The 14,108-nt window shown below is 37.0% G+C and overlaps 1 protein-coding gene across 1 annotated transcript in view; it reads left to right on the forward strand.

Moving 5' to 3' along the window:
• The window catches only part of LOC121333283 (aminopeptidase O-like), an 81,947-nt gene that overhangs the window by 51,330 nt on the left and 16,509 nt on the right, over nucleotides 1-14,108 (forward strand). The window lies entirely within an intron of this gene.

Genomic DNA, 14,108 nt, shown 5'->3' on the forward strand with positions numbered 1-14,108 from the left:
AAATCAGCATTATGGATTTGGGATTTCCTTTACTGGGCTGTTTTATGCCTAAACACAGATTTCTCATGCATGCAGGACTTAACTGATGTGGCATAATATAGCGATGTATGTGGGGGAGCATTTTTCCCATCAGCTGCCATTTCCTTTCCCAACTCTTTGTCCACTGTTGCGTGTATATATTAATTATATAATTAATTTGGTCTGGAGTACTACCTGATCTTACTAACAGAATTCTGACTGGCAAATGAGACTTGATCGGAGTCCTTGTCGTCTTCGTGGAGTGTGGGTTAAGGCTTCATAAGTAAATCTAAGATCAGAGCATAGGAGAGTTCTCCTAAGAACTTTGTGCTTGTAGTTATGTACACAGGCACAGACACCTCCAGAGTTTGCCAATGTCTTGGATAAGTTCCTGCTTGTTAATGTAGCAGAATTAAACTGCAAAGACAATATTACTAAGAGCTTGAAGGAAACAGCTGGTAGTTGAAGATCCTGCCGAGGAAAAAAAGCTTTTTTGTGGTCATGTGTGTTACTTCTGCCTTACATCTGTTGCTTGCTGAACATGGAAATACAGGGGATCTGTGAAGGATGCTTCAAGACCTGTCTTTTTTTGGAAGACAGGATAGGACCACATAATTTATTAATAAACTCACATATGTAGATGTTTTAGCCCTTTTGTCTTAAAGCTGGGATTTAAGAAGATGAAGGCTTTAATCCTGTCGGCAGGTGCTTAGCTTTGTAATAGATTCAGTTTGAGTGTAAGCATAAAAAATGGTTGGAGGGTCCTGTGCTGCCTCACCGTTGTTATACACTGGCAACTCTTGTTGTCGTCATGTATAGCAGTTTTTACTGCGTTTAATAAAAAGCAGAGAAGCGTTAGTAGTGCACCAAAACACTCCAGTACTCCTCTCACTGCGAGGATCAGAGAAGTTGTTTAGTATTTACTTGTTAAGACACCCATGCTGACACCAAAATTCCTGCAAAATGTCTGCAAGCTAGTTAATTTCTGTTAATTTGGTAGTTTCAAATGACCTTATTTCATGTTGCTATCTTTAGCTGTTTCGTTGTAAAACACAGGAAAAGTTTTTTTCACTATTATTTTGACTGCTTTGAGCATAGTCCTATACCTGTGATCACCGTGGAAATCATAGCAATGGTCTGCTTTTTTATATGTAATTCTGTGGGAATTTTTTAAACTTTCTATTTTAATCTTATTCTTTATTTGTTATCTGCCTAGAAACCACCCTCTTGATCACATAATTTTCAGACTTCTGACATTTGAATGCAATGAATACATGGAATTCTTAATGCTGGGTGATTTTAATCTTTACAAAACCCCTCAAGCAATGGCATGGATTTCTAGATGTTTTGTTCCCTTTCTCATTTTTGAAAAGGTGGCTTGTTTTAAAAAATGTAAGGCTGGTAACTGTTTTTATTACTAATGCTCAAATATCAAAGCAGGTGTTCCAACAGACTTTACTTTCAGCTAATCATTATAACTGCTTATTCTAAGCTTAGCTGGTGTGAGTTAGCTCTCTTTGGCAGAAGATTATTTCTCTTTCCTGAGGTGTAGGAAGCTTTTCTAATTTCTTTCTTGACATGCAAGTACAAGCAGAGAAGACTGAATAGGACTGGTTTGATACAGTATTTTGTCATGACATGAATCTCCACATGTTTTTTTTGAAAATGTTTAATGCAACACATAAGAACATTCATTAAATCACAATGAAAAATATTTTGAAAGGAGAGGACCCATTATAAGACATATTGTCGGGAATCTGGACTGTAGTGATATTAATGTTTTAGTTCATCCTTGTACTGAGACTGTTGCAGCAAATGCACTGATAAATACAATAAAATGAGGGATAGTTATTATAATTCATTTATACTAAACATCTGAAAAAAAAATTCATTGCTAGCTTTTGCACTTTCTCTGCCACTGCCAAAGTTTTAAGGTTTTTATATTGTACACAGAGCAGATTTCTCCGGTGTATATAGGTGATGTTCAAATTATTCTGCATCCCTCTTATAGGGAAGAATACTGTTTGAAAGGTACAAGCAGATTTCTATACCTATATGAGTAAAGGAACAGTTTAGTTAGAACTCCTAAAATACATTAAGCTACATTGGTTGCATTTTGTAAACAATTTCATCTGAAGTCTTCTTCCACCTGTTCCAGCCAAGTAGTTGCAACACGTTTAATTTTTAGAAAAAAATGCTAATGACAAGCGTCCATGCTTTCCAAAGTGGATCTATAGTACAGTTAAAACCAGATTTGCCTGCCTTATTTTATATTTCAGTGATTGAAGTTCTGACATAGATTTCTTCTGATTGTGCTGACTAAAGAAAAGTTGGGTTGTTGGGTGTTTTCTTTGAGAAAAGGTGAATAGTGGAGGTACAGAATTTTTCAGAGTGTTGTCATTATACAATAGTTTGTTCCATAAAAGTTAGCACCTATTGCTTGTGGGTCATTATATTTGACTGGAAATTTGGAGGGTTTTTTTTCATTTTTACAAAAGCTGATATGCAATACATTGCAGTCAGAGTGCTGTCATACGTATTTTCTCTGCACACACTCATGCTTCCCACCAGTTTGTGGTGGTTGTAGATTCACTTTTGGACTAGTGGGAATCTTGTGATATAGATTGAGAGTTAAACTGTTAAAATAGGTGGAGGAATGCATGCAAGAGCAGTTTTTCCTTAGGGAGATCAGAAGGACAAGTGTACTGCTGAGTGTGCTGCCAAGGACAAGAAAAGGGTGCTGTGTTTCCTTTTTCTGTGAGGGAATTGGGTCTGTGGAGGATTTGGCTTAAATGAGTTGGGATGAATGGGTTTGAGCATATGAAAAATCTGCTTGGAGATTGTGGTTTATGAATGAAATACCAACTGTGTTTTCTGAGATAATTTTTGGATTTCCTTTGTCTGTGGTAGCATGAAGGAAAGAAGTGGTTTAACTTCTTTCAATTTAAAGACCAGTCTGATTTTTTGCTGGGTGGCAGGCATCTGGTTTGTGATGACTGTCTGCTCTTCCCACAATACTGTGTAAATTCTACCTCTGCTTAACAAAGCAGGTTACTATGTGATTTGCTATTATAAGTTTACAGTAATTTTGACTTCTAAGTCTAGTTTTAAATGTTGAAATATTTTGAATGGTGAAGTCATGTTCATTTGATAATGTGACATTCGTGATATGATGCTGCACTGGTATTTATTAAAGTTTAATTTCCCTTTAGTTATAGAATAATTTTGGATTTTCAAGTATCTCTGAGATTACTTGGAAAATTGTTGTCCTCTGTTTAAATTGTTTGAAAGTAAAAGTTAAGGTAGTGTTCTGAATTATGAGGACCAGTACAGTGAATTTAATTTACTGTATACAGAGCTATTTTGTCTAATAAACATGAAGGAATTTGTTCTTAGAGATATGGGGTTTTTTGTATGATCACCAGGTTGGTAATGATAGATAGTGAGTAAAGCAATGAGATAATTCTGAATAGCCTTGTTATTGTTCTTGACAATAACTTTATAGACCACCAAAAGAGAGGTGCATATCATTTGGTCACTGAACAATTTTTTTAGCTACCTAAATTGGACTTGAGCATGTTGAAATGTAGAAAGAGATTTGTTGTCAGTGATAGAAATGGCCTTGCTGCTATCTTCTACATCTTACCTATGTATCTTGCAATATTTAGTAGACTTCTGTCTTTGCACATAAAATTTTTTGCACTTTGAGGGCTAGTTGAAGCACCATTGTATTTAACTTACACTACAGTGCTGCAGACAAAAATGCAGTGTATCAGAGACAAAATCATTAGTTTGGAAAGAATGCAAAATTATTTCTAAGTTGCTGTAGAACATGACTTTGTACTTTTTGGGGAGTTTTTTTTCTCTTTCCCACTGGCTTCAGTAGCATTAAAATGTAAAATAATCTTCAGGGCCAGTGCTGCTTTTCTGATCTTGTGTGATGTATTTCTAATACTAAACATCACATATTGATAATACATAGTATGTATGTAAAGGCAGTATGTGCAAGTTATGTCTTGGAACAAACAGATAACAGATGAATCCTCTTTCTGAATCCCACTATTAAGTTTGAGTTGTCATGTTTTCTTTGCACAAATTTGATAGACTAAATATGTGCTAAACCAGTGCTAAGAAAACTGGTTTTATTCACTCACTACTCTAGAACAATTGGAATACTATAATAATTCAGTGGCATGAAGATGCCTGATTTAAAAAAAAATAAAAATCTGCCTTTGTTGTGAGGAAAGAGTTAAGGATAAAATGAAGTTGTTCTATTGATCTACAGTCTCTGTGAAGTCTTAGCTTCACATAATTTTCAAAAAAAATTGGCAGAGAAAGTAGAATCCAGCAAATTATATTTACACATTAAACAACTTCTTTTTTCTTAAAAGCCGCAGTGGACACATCCTTGTACAGCTGGTATACATACAAACAATCTCTGCTTAACAACTGTTTACCTTTTTGTTCTAAAATATCTGAGAAACAGGCCTCTGATTTTCATCAGTTCCTGTTACTCTGTTGTCTAGTAGTGCCAGATTAGATATCTTAAAACTTAACTTTCCTTGGCCAGTTGTTCTGGGCTAACACAACAGTGCACATGCATGCATGCAAGTTCTTTAAGCTCCCAGAAAGGAAAAGGTACTGCAGTCACAGAGGTATATCTTCTCTTTGTGAGTAAAAACAGCTACACCCTGTTTGTATATGTCTGTATAACTAATATTTGCCATGGATTCTCAGTTAATTAAATTAACCTGACTGAGAGATATTGTCCCTTCGAGAGTCAGGCCACGGAGAGAGTAACAGGTTCTTATTTCTACTTGTATCTAAGGAGTGGTGAGGACAGCATGGTGGACCTAGAGGTTTGAATCCAGTATATAACCTCAGTACAGAATTTATATTATTAGGTGTTTTCTAATCTAAAACAAACAATCTGTGTTACAGTTTAAGTTGCAGTGAAGTAAGTGTGTACAGTTTGCCACAGACACAATCACACTTGAGGCCAGTCTCAAGGAGCATTGTTTCACTTTAAAAATGTAAAGCAATTACATTCTATCAACTACATACTATCTGTGGAGATTGACTAGCTTTCCAGCAGCGTGACTGGATTTGGCTGTAAAACTGCTAGCTATTTGGAAGATCACATTGGTACTCCCTGAAAAATTACACCGTTTACATAACTTTTTGGTCATCAGGTTTATAAATCTAAATTGATGTGAATGCCAAATCCCATTTGAGGTCTAAAAAAATATTGATCAATACTGGCAAGACAGAGTAAGTAGCAACAAATTTTAACTGTTTGGCAGATGTAGGCTTAAGTAAGTCTTCAGGGAAACATCCAGGAACTACTGGTTATGCAACTGGTATTAAATGAATTTAACTGTAGACATAATTACCTTTGGTCTTGGTGGAAATTTTGGAATATGTTCACATCCTGTGAGTGGTCAATATCCACATGCAAATATGAATGTGTGGTCTCATGAAAAGAGAGGTTTGAGTGTACTAGGAGAACTGTCGGGAGAATAGATGGAAAACAGTCAAAAATTTTCTGCTTATATTAAAATACAAAATCCATGGTGATTGAAAAAAAAATCTGAAACAACTAAACAAAACCACCTAAAAATTAGTATCTTTTGACATGTGGTAGTGTAGTCATTGTGATCCTGCAAGATGGGAAACCACCTCATTGGAGTTTTTTGGATTTGGAAAAATACTTACTTATTAACAGAATCCATGTTAGCATTTTGCCAAATAATTTGGCATTGTCAGCATCTTTAAAACTGAAATTCTGTCTTCAAGGTTGGTTGGGTAAATTCACAAAGCAGAAATATCAGGCCACAGAAGAAATGCTGAATGCAATAGATGTTTCTAGAGTGTAAAGGTGTTGCCTTCTTTTGGGCATCTTTGAAAAGAACTCATAAATATAGCCTGTGCCATTGTCCTGGACAACAGGAAAAGTATTTGTTTAATCTTTAGGATGGCCTGAAGCAAATTTGGAGATGTAAAAAAAGTTAAATTGATAGAAGATGCAAGAGAATAGTAGTTCATTAATATGTGATACTTAGTGATAATTAATTAATGCAGTTCTTAGTTATGCTAGCTATTTCCAATTAGACTATCCCTTGCAGTGTGCTTCAGTTATAATAGCTGAATGTCTTTGTATAATGAATGTTGTAATTCACATGCACACTAGCTACTTCAAGCTTAACTATCCCTTTGGTATATGATTCTACATAAATAGCTGGATGTCCTGTATAATGGATAAAGTAATTCTCAGGCACACTGAAGCTCTTCTGTCACTGGATATGATATAATTTAATCTAGTTTCTCCATCAGCACAATAAATGGGACTGTGTGTGAAAAAGAATCTGTGTTTGTTTGTAAGATTTTACTTGGAAATAATCTTCTAAAAAGCAGGAAAATGAATGCATGGCAAAGAGTCCTATGTTCCCAACAGATTCTGTTTATAGTTTTGTTGAACTTAGCATTTATTGTAAGGATGGCAGATTGTTCTAGTTTTAATAATCATAGTGCTGTTCTGTTTTAATATTGCATGATCTGTGGGCTGCCATAAAGTTGTTACAAATTGGAAGGGCTGATATAACGTGAAATGAAGCACCTCTTCTGAATGTTCCTTTTGTTCAGTATTTAACAAATTAGTATGTTGACATTTGTCACCAATGGATTTCATTATTTGGTGAAAGGGTTTTAGGGGGTTTGACAGCAATGAATGGTTTGTCCTGCAGACTTTTGAGAATTGATAAAGGCATCTTTGTTCTTTGTGTAAAAGCACAACAGATATCTTATTGACCAATGCATACAAAAAAGAAGGCTTGTATAGCTGCTGTGCAGAATAAACTAAGAAAATGTAGCCATTACATATTCTTCTATGTTTTTCTCTTTTCTTTTTGCTCACAGCATGTATCCCCTTAGTCAAAGTAGCCAAAAACATTGGATACTCATTCAGTAAAAAGAAAGCATGTAATTTTTATCACTTTATACACTGTTTGTAGATGACAAAAATAAGAAAAACAGGTTATGGATAGTAGTACAGCTGATTAGATAAATTTCTACATTTCTAAGATGAATGTATATTTGTATAAACAGATGATAAAGCATACTAGAAATAATGCCTTTTAGCAGTAATGCTGAAAATCAGAAAAGACATAATAGTGTTGGATTTGCACCATTCTGTGCCAATTTTTTGAGTAAAATGAAAGACTTCAGCAAATAGAATAATAACTACAAATTCTTAAAAGCAGAAATTGTGGGTAATACTGCATATAGGCAAAAATTAGATTACATGGGATTTAGATGACTGTCTTAAACTTTTTGTTTGGTCCCATGTTTATAATTGGTGCAAGAGTGTAATAGATACTAACTGAAAATTTAGCAGAATTGTATCTGTGCCTCTTGTATGCCCTGAGAAGTTCTGATATTGTTTTAAAAAATCGGAGCTCTACCTCTTTGTTTTTTTCTTCGAAACATCAAGGATTTATAGCTCTATCTCCTCCAGTAATGTGTGGGGTTTCCTGAATGATTCAGGTACATATCTGGAGTTTCCTCATTCTGCAGATGAAGGATTCTGTCACAAGAATCCTTAAAAAACAAGAATGTTACTAAGGTTTGGTTTTGTTTGTGATGTGATGCTATCTTTACTGTAGCTCACAGTGATTTAATAAGAACCACTTCTGCCTTCCAGCAGATTTAATTTTCTTTAAAAAAGTGATACCACAAGGCCTTGAATTGAGAAAAGAATACTGGGAAACTCGAAGAACAAGCAATCTGTTTTACTTTTTTCATTGATTTTGCTTCTTTATTTTGGATAAAATCTTTCTTGTGTAGATTAAGTAAATAAAAAATGACTAGTTCTTTACTTTATTTTGTCTTGTCCATGTCACCTTTTGAGAGCACTAAGGTATAGGCCCTTCCCTTGAGTAATTTTCACTGAATAGGGTAAAGCATATATATATTGCTTTCTGTCTAATTGTTTATCATAGCTGGTTATTTGTACTGTGCCTCCCTGCTGTGTTAATATCTACCAGAAACTTCATGATACAGTAACAGGAAGTCCAAATCTTCCAGTAATAACAGTGATGGAAAGCTGCAAATAATGAAATCCATCGATGATCAAATAATATCATCCATCAGTGAAAAAATGTCATCACTTAGTCTGGAGCTGAGGAATGTTGTTAGTGACTGTTCATCACATTAATAGTTTTTAGCAAGAATTCACATAGTTTGAAAAGTCAATGAAACAAATGCTATATTCATTTCCAATATAAAACAAGAGAATCTTATTTTTTAAAGCTTCCCTTTGGCATGTAAGAAGAAAACATAAATACTACAAAGAACTATTTTATATTTATGAAATGAAAGGTGTGAGTACCTGTAGCTGTATCTCTTTCCATTGCTCACTTCTTGCAGAAACAATGTGATGAATTAAAAGATTTCATTATAATGACCAATGTCTATCCATTGCTATTTTCTGTTCACTTTTTTAAATTTCATCAAGCATGTAAGATTAATTTTGTGGGCCTCATATAAATCAGTGTTAAATGAAAAGAAGTTAATACAAACACATTGTTCAAATAGAGACTTTTCACAGTATTATTTGTCATTAAGTATTTTCACATGGTTAATAGTATAACTGTTAGGTGTTTTTAATATTTTCTTTAGTTGACCAATTTCTAATATTTGGGAGGACTCAGAAATGTGGTAAAAGTTTCATATAAAATCTGGAACATAGCAAATTCATAATGTAAACCAAATATTGCATTTTTATCTGTATATGAAATTCCTGCTGAATTTAGTGGAACTGTGATATTTCCTCTGTCTCCTTAGACATGGACAATATTTGTTTCTCAGCCTCTGACCTTTTGTGAAGCTACCTATATCAGCAAGAGTAAAGATGTTTTTATCATCATTGTGGTCTATGAGCTCTCTTATATCAAACAAAAAATATAAGATTAATAAATCCATATCCTAAGAGACTTTGCAGAGCAATATGAATTAGAAAGTTTATTTTCTTCATCTTTATTTCTTGCTCTATAATTGAATTACTGTAGATTGACTTCCAAACTATATGGTTTTTAAGAAAAACACAACCAAATTCAGTTGTGTAGCCTGTAAGATTTGTTTGGAAATGTCTGCCATGATACAGTGCAGTTTTATACTATGAATATTTAGTAAGGGATCTGGAAAATGATGTTACAAATTATTTTCAGTGTTAGCAGTGTCAATATTTTTTTGAGAAGCAGTTGGAAGTGAAGTGTGAAGGTTAGAAACAGCTGCATAAAATACAAAGTTGGCTTTGTTGCTTATTTTTTTAGCAGTGAAACAGGTGCTTATGTTTATTGAAGTCAATTTATATTTAGCCATAAATCACTTAACTAAATCAATTAAATATAGAAAAGTCACTGTGTGACATACAACATGAAAAGCTGTAGTCTCTCAAGGTGTTTCTCTTGGAAAGCTGGCTGTAAGATTTTTGACAGTGTTGAAGCCATTTGTTACTAGGAGGTGTTGTGTAATTGATTTTTATAAAAGTGTGTTACTTTGTGGGTTTTTTGGACAATAGGTTTCAAATCTGTAAAAAAAAATCTTGATGGGAACTTGAGGTTTTCAAATTGTAATTCTTTCTCTCCCCCCACCCCATAATTTTCTATGTTTGCTTCTCTTTACCATAACAGGCAATTTGCTACCTGTCACAAGTCTTGGGATTATGGAAGTTTCTAAATTAACAGATATTGTTGAGCTTACATATGATATTAGTAAATAAAATATGGAGAATTCAAAAATATGTTCATGCTCTGCGATTTTCTCATTGTGATACAGGATGTGGAAGATGAAAAGAAGTGAGCTAAAGATGTTGTTGGGAATCCTGGGGACATCACAGGTCAACTGATAAATAGCACTTCAGTTCTACAGTTCTGACTTGACTTGACTCCTGGTTGTTTTTGTCATGTCTAGTTACTAATGATCTTATTACAAAATTGGGTTAATTTACTGCCAACACTTGAGTCTCAGATATCAGACTGAAGTTTGTGTGTAAAATACACCATTCTTTGTTTCCTTCTTTCTTTACTTCCCAAGTCAGGGTATTTTAGGTAGATAGGATATATTACCATGACACAAGTGCAGCAGGATATCAGCCACCTGTAAGTTGTTTTATGATTTTTTGTAAAAACAGTCAAAGGTTTTTGACTTAGCACTGTCAAAGAGTGTGTGCTCTGTGTGTGTTAGGGAGAGGATGAGACATAATTTGAAGAAATTAGTTGTTTTATTACCAGATTTGCAAACAACAAGAAACTGGATGGGTGCATTGATCTGCTGGAGGGCAGGAAGGATCTGCAGAGGGATTTGGACAGGCTGGATGGGCTGAGGTCAGTGGTATGAGATTTAACAAGGTCAAGTGCTAGGTCCTGTCCTTGGGTCACAACAGCCATGCCTTTTGCTATAGCCTTGGGGCAGAGTGGGTGGGAAGTGCTCACTGGAAAAGGACCTGGGATTGCTGGCTGACAGTGGCTGAACCAGCTGTGAGCCAGCTGTGCCCAGGTAGCCAAGAAGGTCAATGACGTCCTGGCCTGTACCAGCGGTAGTGTGGGCAGCAGGACCAGGGCAGTGATTGTCCCCCTGTGCTGCTGAGGTTACACCTGGAATGTTCAGTTCTGGGCCAGTCACTATAAGACAGACATTGAGAAGCTGGAGTGTGTCCAGAGAAGGGCAACAGAGCTGGTGATGGGTCTGGAACACAAATCTTTTGAGGAGCAGCTGAGGGAGCTGGGATTGTTTAGCCTGGAGGAAAGGAGAGTCACGGAAAACCTTTTGTTCTCTACAACTGCAGAGAGGGAGGAGCATGCAGCCAGGTGGAAGTCAGTCTCTTCTCCTAGGTAACAAATGACATGACAACAGGAAATGGCCTCAGCTTGCCCCAGGGGAGGTTTATATTAGAAAAAATTCTTCACAGAAAGGGTTGGCAAGCATTAGAACAGGCTACCCAGGGAAGTGGTGGAGTCACCTTCTCTGAAGGTACTTAAAAGATATGTAGATGTGGCACTTTAGGGACATGGTTTAATGGTGGACTTGACAGTGCTGGGTTAATGGTCTGACTCGATGATCTTGGAGGTCATTACCAAATGAAATGGTTCTATGATTCTGTTTTATAGTGTTCTCATGATCTTGATAGTCAGATCTAGGAAAATTGTTCTAACCCTTCTGTTGAAAGCCCTAGTTTGAGTCTGTGGTGTTAACATTGTATATTTTACTTGGATTGTGGGCAGAGAAGCTGGTCCCTATAAAAAAAAGCTAGAACTTCAAAATAGATCCTGTTCCTGAAAAGAAATTAAACATAATAAGGCAATTTTTTGTCAAGCCAGGTGCAAAAATTCAAACCTCCAAAATCTTTCTTGTCTGCTAGGTATGCATTTTGTTTGGCAACTCAATAAATATCTTGTTTTAGAAGATACAGCTCTGCATTTTATATTTAATTTTATATTTCATGTCCCCTGACACTGACCATAAAGTTAAAGAGAACTTAATTATGTGGAATGAGTTGGGTCTTCCTTTATGCTGATCCCACATCATGTGGGAGTGTGTAAAATTCTTTTATTTTTGAAGCATATCAAGCTTCTATCCTTTTGTTTCAGGTTAATATGATTGGTCCTTTTGTGGTAGCAAAGTAAGGTCTCATAGCATGTAAAAATTACATTTGTCAATTCTTGTCAACATTTTCAATGTGGCTTAATTTATTTTTATTCATCCTAAAGTTATAAAGCTATGTTCACCTCTGAAGAAGATTTATAAAATCTTCTCTCTGAATAAAGTGCAGACAAATTAAATAAATTATGACCCATAAGTCCAAAGACTTTATAGAAATGTGTCACAGTTGTATGTGATAAATACATACTGCCTTTTTATGTTTTCTTCAAGGCTGTTTATTTGGTGTTAATATGAGATTGGAGATATTGAGAAGAATCAAGAATTGTTGCAAACCCTGCTGTTTGTATGGTGGTTTTGAGCTTAGGCTCCTGTTGTCTTTTCCCCTTCACTATATAAATTATTCAGTTTTATGGCAAGTACTGTTTTTGCTGTTGAACAGCAGTAGAGTTTCTCCTGAGAGGGTTTCACCCTTGTTTATACATATCCTTACTAGGCTGGTTTAGGGCTGCAAAATATGCAAGACAGAAGAGATTACAGAGCAGCTGCTGCTTGAGTGTTCAGATCATTATTTAGGCACTTGATCGAAATTCACAATTTTGATTTTGACTTGCAGAACTGAGTTGACTGTTACCACCCTCCTTCCAAACACGGGGGTTATTTTTCTTTCCATGTTGCCTACCCTACTGTGTTGCTGCATGACTTATGGAGTGAAAAGTTAGTAATCTGCTCTAGAATGACTTTCAGCTGTAACTTCTGTCACTTTTTGGTTTCTCCCTATGATTGTAGGAAGGCAACAGTTTAAAAATTAACTTCCATTACTTCTGGAATAGTGCTCAGAGTATTCTACCAGATCCTTGTCTCTACAACTGCATCTGAATACATGAGTTTCTGGTATACTGTAAACCTAGGAGGTTAAAACGATTGTAGTTCTTCAGTTCTGCACTGTAACATACACTAGACCAATGGAGATTATAGAGGTAAGAAAGTGGATGTTGAGTGGTCCTGTGTCTGTATTCCAATGGCACAAGTACCCACAAAGATAAATTAAGCTAACATTTGAAGTCTAATATAGATACTGCAGACATCATATTGATACTGTGCTTTGTATCACTGGAAGAATGTAGTTTTGTCATGGTTTGACACTGGCCAAATGCCAGGCACCCACAAAAGCTGCTCACTCACCCTCCCCTGCCGCAGCTGGGCAGAGGAGAGAAAGAAATTAACAAAGGGTTTGTGAGTTGAGATACGGTCTGGGAGAAAACACTTCAAGGGCAAAAAAGGCTCAGCTTAAGAGTATGAAGTGAATTTATTACTATCAGAGTCAGAGGAGGATAATGAGAAGTAAACTAGGACCTTACCACACCATTTTCTCCCAGCCCCTCCCTCCTTCCCTCAGACAGTGCAGGGAGACAGGGCATGGGGGTTTTGGTCAGTTCATCACCAAGATTTTCTTCTGCTGCTCTGGGAGAGGAGTCCTTCCCCTGTGAGTCCGTGGGCTCCCTCCCACAGGAGACAGTTCTCTGTGAGCTTCCTAGGTGTGGGTCCTCTTTCAGGAGCAGCAGCCACACCGCTGCAATGTGAGTCCCTCCCATGGGCGCACAGTCCTCCCAAAACTGCTGTGACATGGGTCTCTCTTTCCAGGGGGTGCAGCCCTCCAAGGACAGGCTGCTCCAGCCTGGAAGCAGGGCCCTCTCTCCACCGGGTGTCCCACTGGATCACAGCCTCCTCCAGGACTCCAGGCCCACTCCGACCTGGGCACCTCCCCCACAGGCTGTGGGTGGATCTCTGCATCCCCATGGATCCCCATGGGCTGTGGGTGGATCTCTGCATCTCCTTGGATCCCCATGGGCTGTGGGTGGATCTCTGCATCCCCCATGGATCCCCAAGGGCTGCAGGGTCACAGCTGCTTCACCATGGTCTCACCAAGGCCTGCAGAGGAATCTCAGCTCCGGTGCCTGGAGCACCTCCTGCCCCTCCTTCTCCACTGACCTTGGTGTCCCCATGTTGTTTCCCTCACATGTTCTCACCTCCTTCTCTTCTCTGATTAGGAGCAAAAACCCTGTGACTTTGTTTTGGTTTTCTTCTTAAATATGTCATCACAGAGGCATTTCCACCAACTCCAGTTGGCTCAGTTTTGGCCAGCAGCATGTTCATCTTCAGAGCCATCAGTGAATGGCTCTGCTGGAAGCTTCCATCAGCTTCTCACAGCAGCCACCTCTGTGGCCCCTCCACTACCAGGCTGAGCAAAACAAACAAACATAAGGTTAAAGGCAACTGATGAGAATTTGCATGAACTGTTTGTGAAGAACTGTCATTTATTTCTCTAACTTTCCCAAATTCCAGTAATCTTTAAATGTATACCTTAATTTTAGTGTATTCCTGTGAAAATATTTGGGACTTCCGCTGCTCCCTTCTACAATATTAAGAAGGGA

The sequence above is a fragment of the Onychostruthus taczanowskii genome, unplaced genomic scaffold (genome assembly GCF_017590055.1).
Source record: "Onychostruthus taczanowskii isolate IOZ18803 unplaced genomic scaffold, ASM1759005v1 scaffold161, whole genome shotgun sequence".
Taxonomy (NCBI): domain Eukaryota; kingdom Metazoa; phylum Chordata; class Aves; order Passeriformes; family Passeridae; genus Onychostruthus; species Onychostruthus taczanowskii.